The 23115-nt window shown below is 42.5% G+C and overlaps 1 protein-coding gene across 1 annotated transcript in view; it reads left to right on the top strand.

Moving 5' to 3' along the window:
* The first annotated feature begins 22775 nt into the window (after window positions 1-22775).
* The window catches only part of RAI14 (retinoic acid induced 14), an 87762-nt gene continuing 87422 nt past the window's right edge, over window positions 22776-23115 (top strand). The window contains exon 1 of the mRNA XM_085041742.1: window positions 22776-22902. The gene's annotated coding sequence lies outside the window, so the exon portion shown is untranslated. The remainder of the gene's footprint in view (window positions 22903-23115) is intronic.

The following is a 23115-nucleotide window of genomic DNA, read 5'->3' as shown; positions in this document are numbered from 1 at the left end:
CATCTGAGGAATGTGCACAAAATCACGGGAAAAATGTGCTGGACACAGTCGATTTGGAGCCCCTGTGGTGCTGTGTGCTGTGCAAGGAAGCAAGCCAGAGAGAGAGGAATTCGGTTCTGTCTCTGTCAGTGGTGAGAAGAGCAGATGAAGCACAGGACAGGGGGATTTGAGGCTGGTTCAGTACAACCTGTCCGTAATGGAGCTCCTCAGTCTGGACTCTGGGCCACACAAACTCAGTCCCACGGCTCCCAGGCAGCCTCAGGCACAGGCAGGGTGTGGCTGTTCCTGCTCACCATGCACCAAACAGGCAGATGCCCGCAGCAATAGGCTTGTCTGAAGGAAGCCAAGTTAAGCCTGTGGTTTTCAAGTGCTCCCAGCGCTCCTCTCCCATGGCCACCCCCATGCTATTCCCACGCAGCAGCTGGGGGAACTTTGAAGCAAATCACGTATGGGCACTGCCTTTTCCTTTTTCTCCACATAGCCTGTTGGTGCAGTGACTCCTCCAGCACGTAATGTCACATGAGGCACCATGGACATGAGTAACAGGGAGGCGCGAGGGTGACGCAACCAGAGCGTGGGTACAAACTGGTTAGGCAGGTGTAGCTGTTGGGTAAAACATCTACAGAGCTTGGCTCAGAAATTGAGGGGTTAATCTGTGAATAAGTGGGGGAAAGGTGTAATAATGTGAGGATCAGATGGACATGGTGTGGTGGACACAGACAGGAAAGGAACAGAGCAAGAGTGAAAAATCAGGGAGGTGTGAGGAGCACCAGAAGATGGAACATTGAAACTGAGGGAGAACAGAATTTTGAGGTGAGAGTTAGGCTGCTGAGTGGAGTGAAGGAACAGAAGCCACACTGATGACATGTCAGACAGTTCTGGAAGAGACAAATATAAAGTAAAGTTATAGATCCTGTTTCTGAGGCAGAAGTGATTGATTTGTGCATCACTGTTCCTTTTATCCAGCCTACCAAATGAAAGGTTGTTTGCTGTCACAGCATGATTCAGGAATTTTCAAGAACCATTGCTGGAGGACACAGCTGAATACATAGAGCAATGGTGCCTAACTCACTTGAGTCAATGTACTGGTAAAAAAGACAGTGTTTTAAAATCTTTACATTTGCTCAAGTAAAAGATTGCACCCCTGTCCCCTGCACACACAGTATTTCAACTTTCCCCTTTTTCCTCCAGATCCCATCTTTCCCTCTGACTTGTGCTCTGGATAAAGAGGCAATCACAGCCAGTCAGGAGACCAAGAGATACAGGAAATCTGCCTGACCAGCTGCCTACTGACTCCTAGCAAGTGAGAAGGTTAAAGGAATGGATTCACAGGCCACGTGTGCAGAATCAAACTGAGACACTGCTGAATTACTTTCTTCCCCTGGCTCAGCACCACCTCTGAACCACATCCCAATTCATCAGCTCCTGACAACCGAAACACTGTCTCTGAATGCCCCTGGGATGAATCCCTGCCTTGCTGCAGTGCCAGCACACAGCCACCCTGCCTGTCCCCACTAGCATCAGCCCTAAGCCTTTGCAGTCCTTTGGGATGAGTCCCATCCCAGTCTAATCAGCTCAATCAGACTTTCCCCTTCCCATCACAGCTACTGTCAAATTGAATCAAGGTCTGAGAACCTGAGTTTCCCAGTCTGTCCTTACACCTTTGTTTATTATCCATCCAGATCTCAATGCAGAGATGCCTTCCCCCCAGCCTAGTCACACATTTCCTGATGTAGTCTTTTCCTGTTTTTTCCTTCCAGACCCAGTGCTAACTGGGTTATGAAGTCAACCAGCCTGAACCCAAGTTCTCAGCAGTGACCTCTTCACCTGTGACGTGGGGAAGCCCTGCAGCTCACAGCAAGCTGGGGCAGAGGTGCCCAGTGGCCTGACCTGCCTTTTGGGTGTGAGATCTCCAGCAGCAAACCAAAACCACAAAACAAATATAAGTGTTTTGCTGCAAATACATAGCGTAGTTTGAGCTGAGAAGGATTTTCCCACGTATGTATGTTATGCTGCCTGAAGAAGGAGGAGCTTGAGAAAAATTTAAGACAGTGGCCTTTCTAACTGGGGGAGAGGCAAGATGGGAGCACAGGACTTGAATATCACAGTCTGATTAAACTGTGTAGCTTTTTCATGGGTATGAAAGTGCCAGTAGAGCTAGGTGGCTGTAACTGAGGGGACAGAAGGGAAATCTGAGTCTCATCAGCTCACCTGGCTGCTGAGGCAGGGGGTGGCAGCACATTTATCCCAGCATCTGCAGTGTGGAGTGGGCCAGAGGAGTTGCAGGTAAGGGACAGGCCAGCAAAGTAGTACAGGAGATTTTCTATTTTGTTTACTTATTGTAACCTTGTTTCCAGCCTTGTAATGCAAAGCCAGATCCTGTTTCTTCCCAAGTAAACTCTTCCTCTGTCTTTATCCTTACATTCCTCTGCAGCTGGAGGGAGTCCAAGTGGGACTCAGACTCAGTGGCTTTTTTTTTTTTTTTTTTGTTTCCGATAACTAATGTAAATAAAGCGCTGTGTACCCTCCCCATCTCGGGTGTTTGCACTGTGACATCTGTTTAGCTTCATGAAATACAAGGACCCTCCCCTGACTCCTCAGGCCAAATGAAATGGGAAGTAGGCAACATGGCAAAGAAGCTAAAGAAAACCAAGACATTGCATACACAGATGTACTCTGCCAGAGGCATTATACATTGGAAGCTGGTTCTTATCAGCCTGTGGGCACACAACCAGGCAGTCTGCAAAGTTGCTAGGACACAGGCACACAGCTGCAGCACCTGCAAAAGCTGTTTTGTGATTACATGATTATGTAATACAGTGTGATGTAATGTGAAACTACACCTGAAGTTGCTGAAAACCTGACTAGTAAATGCGAGGTTCAGTTTGGCATAGATCTACGTGTCCAAAAAAGCCAACAACCTCCTGCATGCATAAGTATATCAGGCTCTCAGGCCACGTGTTTGAGTCTGTAATACAGGTTTTACTGTTGATGGCTTTCAACTTTGGACACTTTGCTCCACTAGATTGGACTCAACAGAGATAATTTATTCCCGAGAGAAGCAGCTTTGTGTGGAGTACAAGGGAGATGAATCACTTCAGCAAATAAGGGTTCATATCTCTCTTTGCTTGCCCTATCTCCTAGCCCACCAAGGTACTCAGAAACTGCTGATGGCTTTAACCTATAGTGGCCACGAAGGATCCCCAGGAGAAGATACTTGTGTCCTGCTGATGCAGCTACCATCCAGATATGCCCATTTCTCCCCAGTAATGCAAAGTGTATAAGAAGTCCTATGAAAGTTTTTCTGTTCTCATTTAGAAGACAACAACCTTCATAAAGAAATCCATCTCTCTTCTAAATCAGTGTAACTTACAAAAGGAGAAAGGAAGCATAAAGCAAACCTAAGTTTAAGTGACCTGGACATGGGCCTCACCAGAAAAATCTAAAATGCTTCTGCGGTCACAAGAACAATTTTCACTCCATGTTTCTGGACTTTGTAACACACCACCAAAAGCACTCGACATTGGGAAAAGTAGATCTCTTAATAGAAATATTATAGAGTTGTAATTTGCTTAGGCAGCAGTTTCTGTAAAAAGATTTCTTACTATTCTAAGGAAATGAAAAACGTGTGTTTTGGGTTCATATAAAAAGCACAGCCATTAACAGAGAGAGGCCAGTAAACAGCAAGTGTGTTACAGCAAAAATCTTGGTGTAGTGCTATTTTAAGGACAGCTGGATGCTAGACTGCTGTGCTAAAAGACTTTAACAGACTTGTATGGACAAGACGTTTAGCTTGAAGTATAACGGATGGCATGATCAATATTAAATGTAATTTGAAACTGGTTTAGGACAGACTTCACTCTGGGCTTGAGTTTTGGTGCCATGTACACCAGCATGATTTTCTTGTCATCAGAGTCACAATTCAGATGGCACTAATCAGAAAAAATTTTTTTGCCCGTGCTTCATTGTCATGATACCATTAGACCAGCAAGCTCTACAGAGGGACATTGCCTTCACCTTAGCCTGCTTGCCAGATGTTCTTGCAGGCTAAAGGAACATTTTACACAAGATGGTAAATGGCTTGTTTTTCTCAGGATGCCCTCTGTCTTGCAATCTGGAGGCCCAGGATATGTCTGCTTATGGTGCCAAAATGCAGGGAAAGCTTCATGCTTATTTACAGGATTTACTTAGTACATATTGAAACCTCAGTGGATATCTCTGAGTGAATTTTATGGATTGTATTGCTGGCACAGTGGTAAAGCAGAAGCACAGATTTGTACACATTGAATTACACTACCAAATACTTTGAAGTGTGCAAGATTAATTAATACATACAAAATCACTTTTCTTCTCTTATTAAATCCATTAGTTATCTGTGAAACAAATAATTTTGAGTAGGTCTTGGCCACCATTAAACAGTTTTATGGAGGAAGAAGTATTTAAACAGGATAAGTGACTCTAGGTGTAAAACTTTCTAAAATAACTGGATGCTCAAAATATTTTAAGCACTCACCTTAAAAATATTCAAATCTTAATTTTCTCTCATATCCAACACCCAAAATGGAGTTACCCAATGCTGTAATTTTGTAATGACAAATTGGTGTCAGATCTTTGCAAAATCTAGCTCTGCTGTTTAATCTGAAACTGAATCCCTTTGCATTTTTAGCATATCCAGATTAAGCGTTTAGGTCTGGTCTTTTTTTTTTTTATGGAGAATGACCCAGCTGAAATGCTTTGACAATAATTGAAACATGCCCAAGGTCAGAGTGTTGGTGAGGATCCAGGTTTCTAATTCTGGCTCCTCTCTAATTTAAACCCCCTATTTGATGAATTTACTCAAAATAGTGAAGGCTGAAGGCTAAATGGGCTTGTGGTCATGCCTAGAAAACAAGGGTTTTTTTCTGTGTTTTTACTGGAAAGAATTTATATTAATCATGTAAGAATTTAGACTGACTTCTATCATTTTTAAATACCGTCGTGTCAAGGAAATGGGAGGAGATGAGAATTGTACTGTATGTCTAATAAAGGAGATATGACAACTGAAAATCAGCTTAAACAGGGATGGTCTAACTGCAATATTCTAAGTTAATAGTGAGCACATTCGTGGCAGACAGCTAACGGTTTCAAGTAGCAGCTCACTTGCACACCCACGCAGCCCCAAGCAGCATTCAGGCACCCTTTGTGGCATGTCTGCAGTCCTGCCAGGGCTCCACTCACAATGAGTTTCCCAGTTCACAAATGCATGATGCCTGGCTGAAGCAATGCAGGACGAGCTGACCTGCCATGTGAACTTTCCACGGTTGTTTTTGTGATGTCTGGACCCTGTGGAATGTGTAAGTTTCCTGTTTCACCAGTGTACCATGACTTGCATTTTGGGCAGGGAAACATGTAAACATAATTAGATGGCTGGCAGCTACAACTCCCTTTGAAAATGCTGTCAAGATTTGTGCCTTTCATTTCTATTTTATTTGTGATGGATTAATCTGATACTCCTGGAGTCTAACTTGCCTATTGCCTTATGAATTTGGGAGTTTTCCAGCACACTGCTTATGGGTTGCCTGTGCCTGCCTGTCCAGACTAAAAGTGATGCAGAAACTGTATGATTTTCACAAGTCAAGTATTCTTAATTTTAAGCAAATAAAAGATATGATGTGTCATCTGGTTTCTTTCTGGTTTTCCTCCCAAGTATCAAGACACACAGCTTTCAAATACCCACTAGCAGCAGGGTCTAGGCTTTCATAACTCAAAAACATGTGTGTTTCCCTGCTGAGGGTGTTGGGCTGAAAACAGTTATTCTGCTCCCAAAGCAGCCTCCTCCTCTGTCGATGTTGCTGCTCTCCGTGGTGAGGCTGAACTGAATCGATGTAAGGCCAATACATTATCGATCACCCTCTGGGCAGGCATGACAAGATTCACAGCCTCAGGGGCTGTAGGGAAAGGACAAAGGGACTGACAAAGGGCAAGGTCTGCTGCCGAAGGTCAGCAGTTCCCTCCTCTAATTAGAGACACTAATACCTGATTTTTGTAGAAAATACAGACTGGGAACACCCTTTTCACCACCTCCACAGTGGCTAGGTTGGAGATGCAGACTCCTGGTGTCACTGCCATTTACATTTCTCAAAATAAGATGACACCAGAACTTGTAAGGACTCTAACAGCAGGTCTCCACAGCAGTCCCCTGGAACCAGATAAGGATTTACTGCCCTGTCTGTGCTGGGGGAGCAGTATCACAGGCAGATTGATTTCAGTGCTCTCTATGCCAACTGTGATTGCATTGCATAGACAGACGCTTTTCTAAATTGCTTTTCCAGAACATCAAGGAAGGAATTTAAAAACTAATAGGCACAATGAAGATATATTACTAACTTATCTTCAGTCACTTGCAAAGCACTCATAGATGAGCTCCTTAAGCCAGCCTGTGAGAACTGCTTGATGGCTGGTGACAGGGATGTGCATTGACACCCATAAACCCCAGAATGACCTTTCCTTATTTTGCCTGTTTTGTTTCATAATAGTTTCCCTTTCTATGCTGCCACATTCATTAGACATGCTGTGTCTACTATTTTATTTAATCTTTAAAATATGTTTTCTCCTTTATCAATTCTGGACACATATCATCATAAAATCACAGAATGGTTGGGTTGGAAGGGACCATAAAGATCATCTTGTTCCAACCCCATGAAGGTGTCCCTCCCATGAGCAGGGACACCTTCCACTAGACCAGGTTGTGAAGATTTGTGAAAAGTCCCTCTCCAGATTTCTTGCAGGCCCCTTATAGGTACTGGAAGGTGCTATAAGGTCTCCCCAGTGCCTCCTCTTCTCCAGTCTGAACAGCCCCGTCTCAGCCTGTCTTCATAGGAGAGGTGTTTCAGCCCTTTGATCACCTTTGTGGCATTTCTCTGGACTCACTCCACGTCCCTCCCATGCAGGGACCCCAGAGCTGATGCAGTGCTCCAGGTGGGTCTCACCAGAACACAGCAGAGGGACAGAATCCTCTCCTTCCCCTGCTGCCCACAGGGCTCTGGATGCAGCCCAGGATGAGGTTGGTTTTCTGGGTTGCAGGTGCACATGTTGCTGTGTCATGTTGAACTTCTTGTCAACCAACAGCCCCAAGTCCTTTTTCCCAGATCTGCTCTTCATGAAGCCATGCTGGTTGTCCCCAGTTACATCCTTATTTTCCATGTGACTTAGCATAGTTTCCAGGAGGATCTGCTCCATGATCTTGTCAAGCACCAAAGTGAGACTGACCAATATGTCCAAGAACCCTGGTTCTTCCTTATTTCCCATTTTAAAGAGAAGAATGTCGGTTCTCTTTCCCCTTTTCCAGTCAGTGGGAATTTCACAGGAATGCCACAACTTCTCAAAAGTAATGGACAGTGACTTAGTCACTTCATCTGCCAGCTCCCTCACACCCACAGATGCATCTCCTCAGGCCCCATGGACTTGTGCACCTTCTTGAACCTGATCTTGTCCTACAGCAGATGGTTCATTCTCCCAGTCCCTGACTTTGCCTTCTGTGACTCAGGAGGTGTGGCTGGAGCATTTGCTGGTGAAAATTGAGGCAAAAAAGGTTGTTGAGTACCTCTGCCTTTTCCATATCTTGGGTAAGCAGGTCTCCTGTTTTCTTCTGGAGAGGGCTCACATTTTCCCTAGTCTTCTTATCACTGATATACCTGTAGAAGCTTTTCTTGTTGCACTTGATGACCCTGGCCAGATTTAATTCTAGCAGGGCTTTCGTTTCCTTAACCCAATTCCTGGCTGCTCAGACCATCTCTCTGCATTCCTGCCAGCCTGGGAGAGTTTTCATTTCAAGTTCAGGTTGCTCATGCTGTGTGCATAAACCAAACATACCCACAGCTCAAAATTACACACACAGCTCAATTTTTAGGACAAAGTTACAGATCTTTCCTACTTTTCCTTGGTGGCAAGGCCAGCATAAAGAGTCCCCAGTGTACACTCTGCTGGGATGTGAGCTCACAGCTTCCCCAGCTGAGCTGACAGGATTGCTTGGGAGTCGATGCTGTACACATTCTTGCAGCATTGGAAATTTAAGGAAAGTACTGGAAAGTATAGGAAAATACCTAATTGTCTGAAAAATACCTAATTATATTTGGAAATTTTCTAGGTAAAATCCTTCCTGCTTTTCAAAGTCAGAATATTTTTTCATTCCAGCGTGGAAGTTTTGCTGGAATATGACCTTTGTATTTTTATAGCTGATCCAGATCAGGGTTATCATTAGCTTAGGAGTTTCCAAACATACTCTCCCTGCCCGTTCTCCTCCTCCCAGGCTACTAGCAGTCTGCAAAAACTTGTAACAGCCACAGAGGGATCTTTTACTTGAGGCTGTGCAGGAGAATTTTCTGATGCAGCCTCTAGCTAGTATCATACCCATCCTGCTTATCTACCCAGGATGAAGACTATAGGAAATCCCAGTCTAGACCGAAATTCCTAAGCAACTGCTTTTTGTTGACTTTGAAAAATAAACTACATTTGAGTGACCTCTTTAGAGCAATTAGAGAGGTTTTCCAGTGTCATCCACTGTCACTTGCACATTTTTATTATTGCTTTTAAAAACGTTTATAGAACACTTGGACCTAATCACAGCCATCAAGTATTAGTCTCTCCCAGACTGCTACTCCTCAGAGGCAGAGGAGGCTGAGGTGGTCTCATGGAGGCAGATCTCAGCCTAGGGGAAGGACCAGGAGTTGTGCCTCACAGATCTAAGTTAATCACAGCACTTGAACTGCAGTGATTTTTGTCAGCAACTGGGTATGAACATAAGGTTTCTATTCAAAATCTTCTTTGGAAACATCAGAGTTTATAAATAAAAGACAAGTCTATCATGATCAGATTGACATTCCCTCACAGGGTTTTTCTTCCTATTAAAAAGTTTATTCGTGACTTTCCCAGTAAACCCTGTTCAAAGGTAAGAAGCAAACCAAGCAAAGAATGTTATTCTATTTTTATTTTTCTACCATTTCAAGAACGTTATAACTTCTAGAGTTGTTTGCAAATAAACAAACAAAGAAATAAAGATCTACAAGGAAAAAAGATGGATGGATTTTTATGGTTACCAGTGACCACTGTGAACATTCTATCTCATTACAGACTGTATTTTAGTATTTCCCTCCATTAATCTTCTACCCAGTCCAATAACTTGCAAGAACTCACACTCATGTCCTGGAAGGATATCTATTTTCCTTGAAGATTCCTTTTTGGATTTTTGCTGAATGTCAGGGCAGAGCAACCACTTTCCTCTAATGCCCCATCACATCAGTCTGAGATATTAATGTAATTTACAGTTATTCAGAGACCTTTTTTCAATGGCAGAGCCATGTAGTTAAGGCTTAATATGAGTGCAATGGAGTTTCAAATGCATGAATAACTAAAATTGCAAGTACACATGAGGCACCTGATGTGCTAATGGGGAAGCCCAGTGGCAAACTGTGTTCGGTTCCATCATGAAAATTGTGCCCACTTTGGCCTCCTAGAAAATGGGAATTTATCCTTGGTTTTAATTCCTTTTACCTTCAGGGCTTGCTTAAGTGCCCTTCTGCTTTCTAAGGTAATTAATGGGGGAAGCAAGGAGATGTGTGCTCTAGGAAGACAGTATGCTCTGGGAAGGGAGTACATTTTGAGGGGTGATAGCCTGGAAAATTAGTCAGATTAATTGATAGACATGAGTTTTCTTTTTTTTCCTGGTTGTCTGCTCTACAGTATAAAGATTCTCATTGTTGGGGTACCCATACTTGGGTGTAACTCTAGATGTATTAATTAAAAAATAATCTTCAAAAAGATCAGTTCATCAGCAGCAGCCTAGGAAAGCTGAATCTCCTCTTGAAGGCTGCCCTCTCTGCCACAGCTCCTGGGAAGAAACAATGGATGGAAGGAGGGAGAAGGGAGGAGGAGAGAGAGGCAATATCAAAACAAGAGAGGGAGAAACAGAGGCAAACAGAAGGGAGCAAACCACATGGGGAAAAGAAAACACAGGTCATGGAAGAGGGCAAAGGGATGAAGGGGAAGTGTAAAGGAAAAAAATCAGACAAACAGAGAGCAAATGGGCTGGAGAGTGAAAGACAAAAGATGTGGGGGAGAGTTGTGGGGAGGATGAACTAGAGTAAGTTATTTCATCAATTATTGTCATTACTAATGGAAATCTTTTGAAAAACCCTGATGGATGCAAGGTCCTCTCAAAAATTTACACATGTAGGTTGGGAGGGTTTTGAATTTGTTTAGATGCATGGCTATGAAACCCAAATTGTTCTCTGATTAGTGAAGAGAACTGTCAGCATAAATGATGTTTAATGGCTGGTCTTGACACTGGTAAGGATATCCTACACATCTGATTTACAGCCCTGAGGAAATAGATTATGAAAGGATCTTATACACTGAAATTCCAATTTAATAGACTCAGACTATATATCCAACAGGAGCATTGAATGTTCTTCTTATTTTTTTTTTTTTATGGATTTCATCTCATTTCAGAGCAACAAAACTTTAAGATGTGTTCCTATGGATGAAAATTTAAATTAAACATAAATTGGTCCTATTGATTATCTATCTACAGGGTCTCAACCTGCCACTACCTGGGGGTATGATGAGAAGCACTCACTCTCTTGAGCACATCTTCAGAGAAGTTCTGTGGCAGCAAAAAGAAAACCTTAGAATGGTGCATTTGCATGAAACAAAAAGATTGAAGAAAATGACTGTGTGTTGGAATGCTTTTAACTAGCCATAATACACACACCACCACAGATTTTAGGTATTTTTCTGACATTTATACCAGAATCACATTCTTATATCTATAATCTGTTCTATTTTAATAAAAGTGTTTTCTTGAGAAGAAGCTACCTAATTAAATATTTCCAGGACTGGTCCTTAACTGCTTTTAGTATCATTATCAGTTCTGGCCATCGGTGTTTTTTCATTCTAATGCCATAAATGAATGCTTGTCCTTTGAGAATTTCAAGGACCAGAAAGTAACAATAAGCCTCTTCTGCAGTTCCAGACTGAATACTCTGATAATTATTAGTTGATGGGTTATGCGATAAAAAGAATTCTTATTGACAGTGCAATTTATAAGGATAATTTGCTTTTGCTAAAAGGTATTATAGCATTTCTGTGCAAAGATGTGGCTGGCTGAGCTGTGTGCTTAGCCAGTTTTGAGCTGGTCTTTGGTGATGCGACCTAACCCAAAGAACAAGTACATAATCAGATAAGTAGCTCTGTGTTAATGGCACATCATGATTTCGGATTATTAGAGTTTCCACTTAATTTATTTTGTTTTGAAGACTGTAGATTCCAAGCTGGTAAGTAAAGAGAATTAAAAACCCACAACCAACGAAAATAAGCATTCAAATCTACCATCTATGCTGGTATGGCTGGAATGCTGGTGAAGGATATAGGCAGAAACTTAGGATTCAGTGCTTACTCAGCTTTTGTTAACACCCCCATAATTAGTTTTAATAATGAGATAATACCTAAGGATCCAGCCTCTACTGTTACTGGGAGCTGTAACCATGTAAATGGAAGAAATGGCTGCTCAAGCAGAGACCTATGAAACATTAGCCAAAGGAAAGAGTGGAGCACATGGATAGGTTCTTATTTACATGAAGGCAAGAGAAGCAGTGAAAATGTAATTGGATCTACTTTAAAGGAATCTTAAATGTAGTAACGCAAATTATGCCTGTAAATGAGAAGATAATCTGTTTTATTAGATTAAATTGGCACTAAATTAAGCTCTTGTAAATTTTTGTAATTTTTTCGTGAAGTTCTTGACTAATAAATATCCTCTGAAAAGAAAAGTGTTGATGTTAAGTGCAATTCCATAAACAGCAAGAAGCCCACAAAGCAGAAGTCTATGCTAATCTCCTTACCCTGAGACTGACCACAAATGGACAGTAAACTGAAGGGAAGAGACCATTCTCTAACCATTCAGAAGAGGAAGAAATGGGAAACAAAACCAAACCAAAACACAAAACAAAAACACAAACCAAAAAAAAAAACCACCAAAAAAAAAAATCCCAAACCAAACAAAAAGCATAAATGATGATAAATTGCATAATTTTTCTTCCTGATGTCAGGTAATAATTGCAACATAATTACAGATTTTTTTAAACTAATTATCTTAGTTCAATTAGGCCTTGCATGAGGATCATCACATTCTTCACTAATCTGATGGACTAGAGAAGCACAAAACCGTTCCTGATGGACAAATGCTTCTTTGGATACCAGTTGTAGACAGAACTACATGCTACTTTGTAGATTAAATTTTGCTTAATGCTGATGGCAATCTCACTCTGTCATTAACTTGAACTGAGACTTAAAGGTCTGTTGGCATGGCATGGATTCAATTTAATTTGATCCAGCTCTCATGCTTGGGTATCATGTAATCCTCCCTCCTGACGTGCACAGGGAGGATTTGGACCAGGTATTTGCTATGGCATACAAGGTAAATGGAACGTCCTGGTTCTGGTTCCTAAACTGAGTTAAAGTGATGCCTAAAGCAGGATTACATGAAACAAAGCCCAAGATGAAGTTAGGAGAATAAAAGGTGGACAAATTTCTTAAGGTCTTAGGTACATTAAAGGCAAACAAAGCCCCATCGTGAGGCTACACCCAGAAATGGACACCAGGTCACAAGCTCTTCACCTTTTATATGTTCTGTCCTATTAGCATATTGGCCCCTAATTCTTCAATCACACCCTTAGGCAATGATGTCAACCACCCCAAGCCTGCTCACCCCCAATTCACTGTTGTTCACATATTTTGGGGCTCTAAGGCAATGAATGTGTCCTTGGATTTCCATTCAGAGAAAGTGTTTTGGCTAAAGGTGCTGGGAGCAGAAGTTTTAGTGTTTTATATGAAGCCTAGAACTACACACCAAACCTACAGATACATGAAGAATAGAAGATAGAAATTCTTAAGGCATCAAAAGCAAGCATTTAGAAAAAGTCAGGAAGCTTGTACTGTGTCTGCATCAACATTGTGATTTGGCATGACTACAGAGTTAATCTCCCATCATGGTTTGACTTGCAGGGCAACTTTGGTGCATATGAATCGCAGAATCACAGAACCACAAACCACAGAATCAGCCAGATTGGAAGGGACCCACAAAGATCATTAAAGTCCAGCTCCTGGTCCTGCACAGCACACCCCAAGAGTCACACCATGTGCCTGAGAGCATTGTCCAAATGCTTCTTGAGCTCTCTCTGGCTGGTGCTGTGATCCCTTCCCTGGGCAGCCTGTTCCAGTGCCCAACCACCCTCTGGGTGAAGAACCTTTCCCTGATATCCAACCTAAACCTCCCTGACACAACTTCAGGCCATTCCCTCAGGTCCTGTCACTGTCACCACAGAGAAGAGATCAATTAGATTCAGAGGAAGCTCCATCCCAAAGGCCTATTAAATATATTCCAACTCCTTGGAGGCATGGGAGGAGGAGAGTATAGGGGTCTAAACCAGTGATTTGCATTTCTGATGTCTTTGAACTACCTGTGTTGGAAGGAACTTAACTCAGGGGATAAGGCCAAATATTGTCTGAAGGAAAAACTCCCAGCTGGTGCAGTGTAAATATGGGGCCTGAGCTTCAAATGTCTTGCTAAAGCAGGCATAGGAAGTAAATGTCCCAGCTGGGAAGGTGTATCTCACAGAGCCCTGCTACTCATTGTATAATATTCACTCCTCAATGATGGAACAAAGATTTGATTTGATATATTTTGAAGGACAGCATGTGGGACACTCAGGCTCCTGAAACTGAGTGCAGTCTTGGGAAGATGTGGTGCTGAGAAATAGAGGTGAAGGAAAGTTCAAAAGCTGCGTGAAAGCTCTGTCAGAAATAAACGTGAGCATGAAATTCAAAGGCAGGCCTACCATTCCCGTTGGGAATTTCTCATTCCTTGAATTATATTAATAAAGACTCTCAGGGTAAAGTGACCTATTTGCTTTCTCCAGAAAACACAATACTTCAAACAAGACTCTCAAAGCACTGACTGTGTTGAAGGATGAAGTTGGTGGTGGAGACTGAATCTTCACCAGTCCATATCTCATTCCAACCAGCTGCTACCTCACTGCAGCCTTTGAATAATGCATCATCCAGACATAATAATAGTGAATGTGATTCCAATTTCATTCTGCGTACTACTTCATATACAAACTGGACTTCAAACATCTAGATGCAGGATTTTGGAATAAACTACAGGACTGAATTTAAGAGTGATTTAATGAAATTGTGATGATTACGTGAGTTTTTGACCTGAACTGAAACTTGTTGGATATTTAATGGGACAAGGAGATGTTTATGAAACCTGATCCAAAAGGCAGAATAGCAGAGGCTAAGACTTTTGCCCAGCAGGAAATAAATTCTGGATAGAAATCAGATATGGGCCCAGCTAATGACAGAAAATACAAATATATCCAAATGAGATTTTAGCATCTTCATTTAAAATATTTGCAAGTAATAACTTTAGTATAACATTTGAAATATGGTTCAACTATGGTTCCTCAGGGATAGCTCCATAGAGAAAACTATGTTGCGGCGTTTGGAAGGCTCACTTGATAAAAGGGGAAAGGTGACCTACAATTTTTTGAAAATCAAATGACAGAAAAGGATTGTTTATGAACCATCTAGTAAGCTTTTATATGCACAAATGTTCTCAAGACTCTTCCTTTCTTTGAATTTTCTAAAGAAAAACCTCTTGGTTCTCCATATGATTGCAGAAACAAATGCTGAGAAAAGGCAGTGAAATGAATTGAAAATACTTTGGTTTAATTTCATTCCAACAATCACCAACTATCTAATCTACACAGAAAAAAAAAGTGTACTGTATCCATCTGTCTCCACTCTTCAGCATCCATAATGCAGCTATAGTTTTGTTATTCAATTACTTAAAATGGAATTGACAACATACTCACTCCTAACATGTATGCACTGTTTACTTGCAAAGATATGTGTTTTCAAATTGCAGAGTAAAATAAAATGACAAGCAAGTACCCAAGAAAGCAATTCATTCCTAATTACTTTTTGTTCTTTATTATTACAGTTTATTGTAAATGGTTCCATTCCTTCCAGTAATAGTTTCAACCTGAGGCTATGGTTTCTTGGCTTTCACTTTTAAATGTACTTAGAAGTTGATTAATAAACTGTATCCATATCTCTCAGTAATCGTATTCTTACTTGCAGGGCATCAGAAGTAGGGCAACTGATTAGAAACAAATGTTCCTTTTCTGTATTTAATGATTCTTATTAAACCTGAAAGCTTAAGGAATTGAAAGCAGCACCAGATTGTCAGCTGGGCTCTCACTGTCACAACCTGCAAGAACAGATTTCAGTGCCCAGGGCAAAAGCTAACAGGTTCCAGAGTCAGGCTCCATATTCCCTTAGAGATCAGAACCACCAGAGCCTTTTGTGAGATCAGATCTTTCTGCATAAGTTGGCACTCTTGCAAAAAAAAAAAAAGCCTTATTCTCATTTCTTGGGCAGCGATTCAAACTCAAAAAAAGTTCTTTCCTCATAAAGAACTGGTTGGAGCAAATTGAAATCTGTACGTTTTGTTTATTGAAAGACAACAGGTAAGACACTTGAAGATGTTGCTGACCCCCATTAGGAGCTGAAGATAAGAGTCTTAACTTCTAGGAACTCTGCATACCATCATGCCCATGGTTCCAAGGTAATTATTAGTGGATTTGGGCACAGCTAGTCACCTCGCAGCACAAACATGATCTGCCTTAAATCTGAGCACCTCTAACCTGGCATCAGATCAGCACATCTACCACAGAGTGTTTACACTGATGTGCACAAGGCACCTAATGGTTCCTAGAGAATAAAGGCTTGCTGTATGATTAGTGTAACTGGAAAGCAGCAGATGGGTTTGTGTTTCTCTGACTGGGAAAGAAGGGTAAGATTTGGCCTAGACTGAGTCACAGAGCTCTGAATCTGCAGCTGGTCATGAAGGATGAGGAAGTGTGTGGGAAGGAGAAGGGGAGATCACTGTGCTGGTGACCACTGACCATTTGACACAACCCTCACACAGGGTGATGTGATCCTGTGGATCATTCCAGGCAGTCTAATTATTTCTTCCCTCAAGGCCAGAGGAGCCTGCTATAAACAGATGAACTGAAGCTACTTTGGCAGTAGGCAGTGAAGTGCCTGAGACTGAATATTCAAGCAAAAGAGTAAATGTGCAGCATAAAATTGAGAATAGAGGACTTTTCAGCAATGCATTGTACAAATACTTGATGTTCCACATGAGAAAAATTCCACTAGACAGAAAAAATAATTTCAAGAAATCATTTCAAGAAAGCATGAATGATTTCTATTGAGTAGAGTGAACTTATACTCTGGATAATGTGGCTTTGGTGTTTTTTAACTTTGATAATACCAAAGCCAGACCTCATCACTTCATGAAACTCTGCCCCGGGTCCATATTTATAATCATCTAAGTACAATTGTATTACTCTGTGAGGTTTTGGTTTGTCACAGTCTCTGAAGAGTGGTACAGCATATCAAAGATCTACTCTCACTCCTTTGTTTGCTACATATTTGCTGGTAATTAGATGCTTCATTTGTAGAAGTCCTTAAGAAAAGCCTCTCTGCTGGAGCAGGATTACCTGAGATTTATATCTGTCCTTGTGCAAAGTGCAGAAATCTCCAATGTCTCCACACTAAATCACAGTCTTAAACTTCCACTTGTGGATCACATCCCACTTTCCAACCCTTTGATATTTTTTCTTGTGATCCAGGATAAATGCTGTAGCCATCTCTGAGAAGTAAAAAAGAATGTCTGACACTCATTTACATGAACACCAGCAGAGGCAGGGGCCTTTGCATGCAAATATGAATCAGACCCAAAGTTTGATTGTCATGATACCGTGGAAAGGAACCTTGGATTTTCTTTTCTCTTTTTCTTTTAACGATGACAAAAAATTCTAAACAAGTTTTAATATGGTCTGAAACCTTCAGCATCAGAGAAAGCATTTTAAAAAACAAAACAGATGACTGACAAAGCAAGATTTGATTCCTCTGGAGATATAAGGAAAATTCTTTTTCAAAACCTGGAAGAGTGTCAACAAAGATAGAATGCATATGGGATTTTGTACCTCCACAACAAAATCAGCAGCAGAAATTTTGTCATGGTAATACAGCATGGGACAGAAATGGAGTTTCAGATTGCTGATGCAAAGTGCATTAAGAAATCCTGTGAGGAGCAAAGACAAAAAATATGCAGTTTCAAATGCTGTTTGCAAGGTGCTTGGCTTCTCTGTAATGCAAATAGTCATATAAAATATGCAGGAATGTGGTTTTTTCAGGTTTGAATGGGAAGAGGAAATTGATTTACAAATTCTGACTGGAATAGGAACCTTAGAGCAAGACTAAAGACAAAGCACTGCACTCCTGTGTGGAGTGTATATGGCATGTATCTGCCTCTTTCTGTGGGAACTGCTTTGACTTTTGTGCTGCTACAACATAATCAAGGTGCTCGACAGTGTAATTAAATGCTAGGGATTTTGCTCTTCAGTGATCCTCAGATTAGTATAATCTTCTTCTTCGTGGTTCTTGGGCAACTGGCCTTTCAGGACTTTTGGTGGTGTGCCTTCAAAGGGCCCCTTGGGCTTGTGGAGGGTGGAAATCAGCTCTCCACGAGGTGTGCTCTCCCTGCCTGTGGTAGTCTGGTGGCTTCACACAGGTGTTCCCATTGGGCTTTTGGGAAATCAGCCCTCAAGCTTCCAGGGAAGCCTCAAGGCTGTGCAGAGTCTGGATAGCAGGGGAGTTTCTCATAAGTGATCTTGGATCTGTATGTGTGGGGCCAAGCAGAGAGAAGATCTTCCTCTCCCTTGTAGAAGAATGGAGGAAACTTGAGCAAGCCCATATGCACAGAATTTCCATGGCCCTGTGCAAGAGAAAATGAAGCACTCTTAATTCAAAGACAAACCAGTAGAGGCTACACATAAACAGTATTTATGGTATTGAGACCTGAAATACACCCTGCTGATTCTGGGATAGGCTTTAACAAAGCTTTGTTCTTTTCCTCCAGAGGTCTTGATATCTGTTTGATCACTCATATTTCTGCTTGATGAGCTTCTCTGTAAGAAGAAATGAAACACTATTTCTTTTTTAAATTTAAAAAAGCGTAAATGCTCTTCCATTTCAGGCACAGTCTGTGTAAGGGGTGTGTAATTTTCTTTTGTTGTTTCCGTGGGTTTGTGCTTTTAAAATAATTTCAGAATTAAATTTGTTATGGAGTAATTCTGAGGCTCTGTGGGAAAGCTGCATTAGATCATCAAGCCCACTTCCATGCAACACAAAGCTGAGTTTGTCCCTACAGGGAAGATATACAAGATAAACTTATTTTACATTGGATGTTAGTGAAAAGGCCAAGAAAATAACTTTTCCCAGTTAAACCTACATAAATCACTTTCACATCAAAGACACCAACATGCAAGTGCAGATTTCCATAATAATGTCAGAAAGAGAAAAGAAAAAAGAAGACAATTTTTACTCTTTGTACTTAAGAAGGATTGCATTAATTCCTTTTGTGTATTCCAGTAGCTACAACTAAAATGAAAAGTATATCCAGAGGCAGATAATGTCCTTTCTCTCACAGGGAAAGAACAGTAAACTACATTTCTGTTCTCTCCTAACTGGAACATCTATTCAGTCCCACCCAGGTAAGGCTGCTGGGTTTAGGGCTGGCTCCCCAGGGCTCACCTGATCTCTGCTGCAAAACCACAGAAGGGTTTAGCAACAGTGATATAGAAAGCCTGGCCTCATCCCTTGGCTCCTGATTTCTGCTCCTATGGCAGAGGAGGAATCTTCAGATTTAAAGGACAGCCCAGCCTCACAGTGCCACTTGAGGCCACGGCAAAGCAGGACCTTGTGGTGCAGGAAGAATCAGAAAGGCAAAACAACATGAACTTCACAGGAGCTTTCCAAGAAATGTCACCTGGGACTGTGAAGAGGTCAAGTTATAAAGTTATTCTCCTTGCAGAAAGGTGTGCAAATGTGAGTGTAGATGTAAAACCCAGAAGAAAGAAGAATGGTACTTGGAGGCGGACGAAAGTCATCTTGAAAGAGAAAGTTAAAATAATCTAGATAATTCCCTGAAACTATTACTGGATTTTTCCTTTAATCTTTGAAAGTTCAGTTCAAAGTAAAAGAAGTCCCCAGGTAGGCTTTCCTCTCTGAAGATTCTGTTTCAGTTAAGAGTCCAGTGTGAGCAGCTCCAGTTGTGAGTTTCTTCAATTTTAGTGTTTTCCTGTGTTGACCCTCTCAGGCTCACTGCTGTTGCTGTGCAAAGAGCATGGCAACAGTAAAGGCAAAAATTTCCCAACCAAGTTTTCTAAACATACCATATTGTGAAGAGGCATCAATCACCTCCTTTCTGTGCTAACAAGTTATTAAAAAAAGAAAGTGCTCTGGCAGAAGCAGATAAAAATGACAGTTTTTAGCTCTCTCACTTGTTACCACAGAGATCCCTGCATTTATGGGGACATCTGCTACAAAGGATGAAAAAAATTTTACTGTAGGCAAAGAACAGTTTGGGAAAAAAAAACATGTCTCAAAATCTAAACCCAAACTTTCTTTAAATTGTACTTCAGTGAAAAATAACAGCCAGAATGAGTAAACCAAACTACATTCTGATTGAAAATAATCAAACCAGAAGAAGTCTAACAAGAACTGAAAACACAGCACTTAGAGCTTGCAGAACAGGTTTAAGCTGCTTGAAGGATAGCAGGAAGTGATCAGCCAGCTCAGAAGTGTGATTTCCTTTGCAAATAATGGTACTAGGTGGAGATGTGGCCAGTGCTTTGTTTTCTGCCAAAGGCAGTAGCCAGAAGCAGAAGAAAAAAAAATTTAACTAGCCAGGAGCACATAAAAAAAATTAACAATGACAAGGTGAGCTAATTAGCAGATGCTATCAAGACAGTGATAAGATGTGATTAAAGACATCTTTAAGATGCTTCCAGGCCTCTCCCTTCTGGAGAAGTGGCTGGGAATGCATAGGTGGTTTCATTACTGGAAATGCATAGGTGGTTTCATTACATCCTCACTGTGGGTAGGCAATTCCAAGTCAAAGCTGTGTGCAACCTCTCACGTTTTCCAGAAGACCGAGCAGAGAAGGAGGATATTGTCTTCCTCTCCCATCCCCATATCCATGCCTCTGCACAAAGGAATGGAAGAGTATGGGCAGCAAGGCACATAGCCAACATGCTAATAGTTAGATCTTGAGAGAAGCTGCTTGTGTGGGATGTACTTTACTTTCCGCCTCTTGCAGGTTAGGTTCTCTCCATCTAGTTAACAATTTCTGTTAGCTCATACTGAACATTTAATGAAACTCTCAAACAGTTGTGTTTGCCCCATATTAGAATTACAGGTGGAAAACCATGGCTATGGCAGAGTACTGTAGCACATTGAAGGCAAAATTTGGAATAGAGCTGAGCTCATCTGGCTCCCAGCTTAATCCTTTGCCTGCAGAGGCTCCAGCCACAAAACTACATAGGAGTGTTCTGAATAAAAGGCAATGTCCAGCCCTTGGAAGGAGACCCAAAAGGGGGCTCAGTAAAGAAGAGATAAAAGAACAGTCTTCTATGCCAGGAGACTAACCTAGAGTTAGTCTCCTGAGTCAGTCAGGTTCTGAGAGAAAATCAGTTTGGTTTAATGCATTTAAGATTACTGCCACAACAAACCCCAAAGCCTTTGCCTTGGTCTACTGCTTATATAATGGACAATACCTCTCTGGGAAGTCATAAATATGGTATTTTCCACATCTCAAGAATGGAACATTTTATGATACTGTAGACAGAAGATACTATCTGTTATTTGTGTGTCATTTTATATGTGAATGTCCCATGCAAAAAGACCAAAACTCTGTCTTTTTTATATACTGGCATGGAGAATGGAAATAAAAATCATACTTGGCCAAACTATCCAAATGAAGAGATAATGACTAACTAACATTTTCAGATTAGTCACTAGTGACTACACAGAGGTTTTTTGGTGTTTGTATAAGTAGGTAGGAGACTTTCTAACAATACTGTACACATGTATTTGGCTTTTAAAATAACAGAACTTATAGATAACTCAGTAATAAATTGAACTTGTTTTGTAGCTGCTGAGCTAGCATTGCAGGGAAAGTTTGATTTTCCTATTTTTACTGGTTTTATGCAATTAAATTCTCATCATTAACTATATTAGATCAACACTTTGGGGAGTGTTTTTTTAAATTAAAAAAAAAAAAAAGAAAGAAAGGAAACAGTACTGGCACAATGATGGTTGTTCTCAGGTGTATAACACATGCAGAACAAATTGACCAAGGTAAGGACTGCAGATTAGCAGAGGAAAGTATACTTGTGGTGATAATCAAGTGTATTTGTTTAATAACAATACTTGCTACTATTACAATAATGACCCAAAGTTCTGAAGTGCTGATTTCCTCCCTGTACTGTTTGCCACTTCAGAAGGTGTGGATACTGTTGAGAATAGAGAAGATAAGAGCGATTACAGAGATTAAAGAAGAATTTCTCAGTCAGGGAACCCAGCTGTGGTCAGTGGGACCAGTAGATTGGAAGCAGCTCTGGCAATACATGAAGGAAAGCAGCTCTGGTAGGACTCTTGTGGTGGGATGATAGGCAGAGGCTCACTTAACTCATCTGCAAAGTGCACAAGGTCTTGCACAGGTGATCGTTTTGGTGAGATATCAAGGTGGTTTCCCATTGGCTCAGCAGAAGACTCAAGAAAGGGCACTCTAGAGGTTCAGCTTTGAGAAGAAGAGTTTGGCCTACACAGGAAAGAGACTCCTAGAGCATAGCCAGTGAGTCAGAATCTTGGTACAGCTCACTTGTGATTCTCTAAGCTGCTCTGTAACCAAACACAACACCAGTCATTAATGTGGATCCTAAGAAAGAAGTAGCCCACTTCTCTTTCTTCTTAAGTGATCCTTCCTACCTAGAGGTCTGAAAAGGGGGCATTTGACACACAGGGAACCTTTGGAGAGAACTGAAATGCAGGACTTCCCTCATGCACTGAAGCACTTGTGCTTCTTTAAGAACTTGCCATCTGCTTGGCCCCTGTCCCTGTCCCCAGCTTTCTCCTAAGGAGATCTGAAGGCATCCAGAGATGGCAGCCAGCAGATCAGCACCCACCTTCAGCTTGGAGGAGACTGAGTGGAGACCTCATCACATTCTATAACTTCCTCAAGAGGGGAAGAGGAGGGGCAGACACTGATCTCTGTGGTGACAGTGACAGGACCTGAGGGAATGGCCTGAAGTTGTGTCAGGGAGGTTTAGGTTGGATATCAGGGAAAGGTTCTTCACCCAGAGGGTGGTTGGGCACTGGAACAGGCTGCCCAGGGAAGGGATCACAGCACCAGCCAGAGAGAGCTCAAGAAGCATTTGGACAATGCTCTCAGGCACATGGTGTGACTCTTGGGGTGTTCTGTGCAGGGCCAGGAGCTGGACTTTAATAATCCTTGCGGGTCCCTTCCAACTCAGCATGTTCCACGAATCTGTGATTCCTCACACTCCATCACGGACACACCCCCGCCCTGAGCCAGCAGGGTGGTCTCCTCGGAGGGTCCCCCACCCACACCCCCGCCCTCCCTTTCCCCCGTCAGCCCCTCCCCGAGAGGGAGGGGCAGGGCGGCTCCCATCCCCTCCCCTCCTCTCCGCCGCTCCCGCGGGGGCTCGCAGCCTCCTCCATCACGTGGCCGCCGTGTCCCGCCCGCCGCTCCATCCCGCTCCATCCCTCTCCATCCCGCCCCATCCCTCTCCATCCCGCCCCATCCCGCCCCCGAGTGTCCCGGGGCGCTCGGCGCCGCCGCTCCGCCCTTCGGCAGCGGCGCGGATCGCTGGGTGCGCGGCTCCCGGCACAGCCTCCCGGCGTAGCGGGACGCGGGCGCTGCATGAGGTGAGGGCGAGGCTGGGGCTGGGGGCTCGGGCTCGGGGCTGGGGCTGGGGCTGGGGGCTCGGGCTCGGGGCTCGGGGCTCGGGGCTCGGGGCTCGGGCTCGGGGCCGGCAGCGCTCGGCGGCGGGCGCTGTGCACGGGCTTTGTGTGCGGCGCCCACCTGCTCCCGCCTCCGCCGCTCGGCGCGGGGGGCTCGGGGCGCTTCCCGAGCGGGGA

This window comes from Lichenostomus cassidix, chromosome Z (genome assembly GCF_008360975.1).
Source record: "Lichenostomus cassidix isolate B80296 chromosome Z, HeHo_3.0, whole genome shotgun sequence".
Lineage (NCBI taxonomy): Eukaryota > Metazoa > Chordata > Aves > Passeriformes > Meliphagidae > Lichenostomus > Lichenostomus cassidix.
Note: the sequence above shows the minus strand (reverse complement) of the source record. Positions and strands in the feature narration are given on the sequence as shown.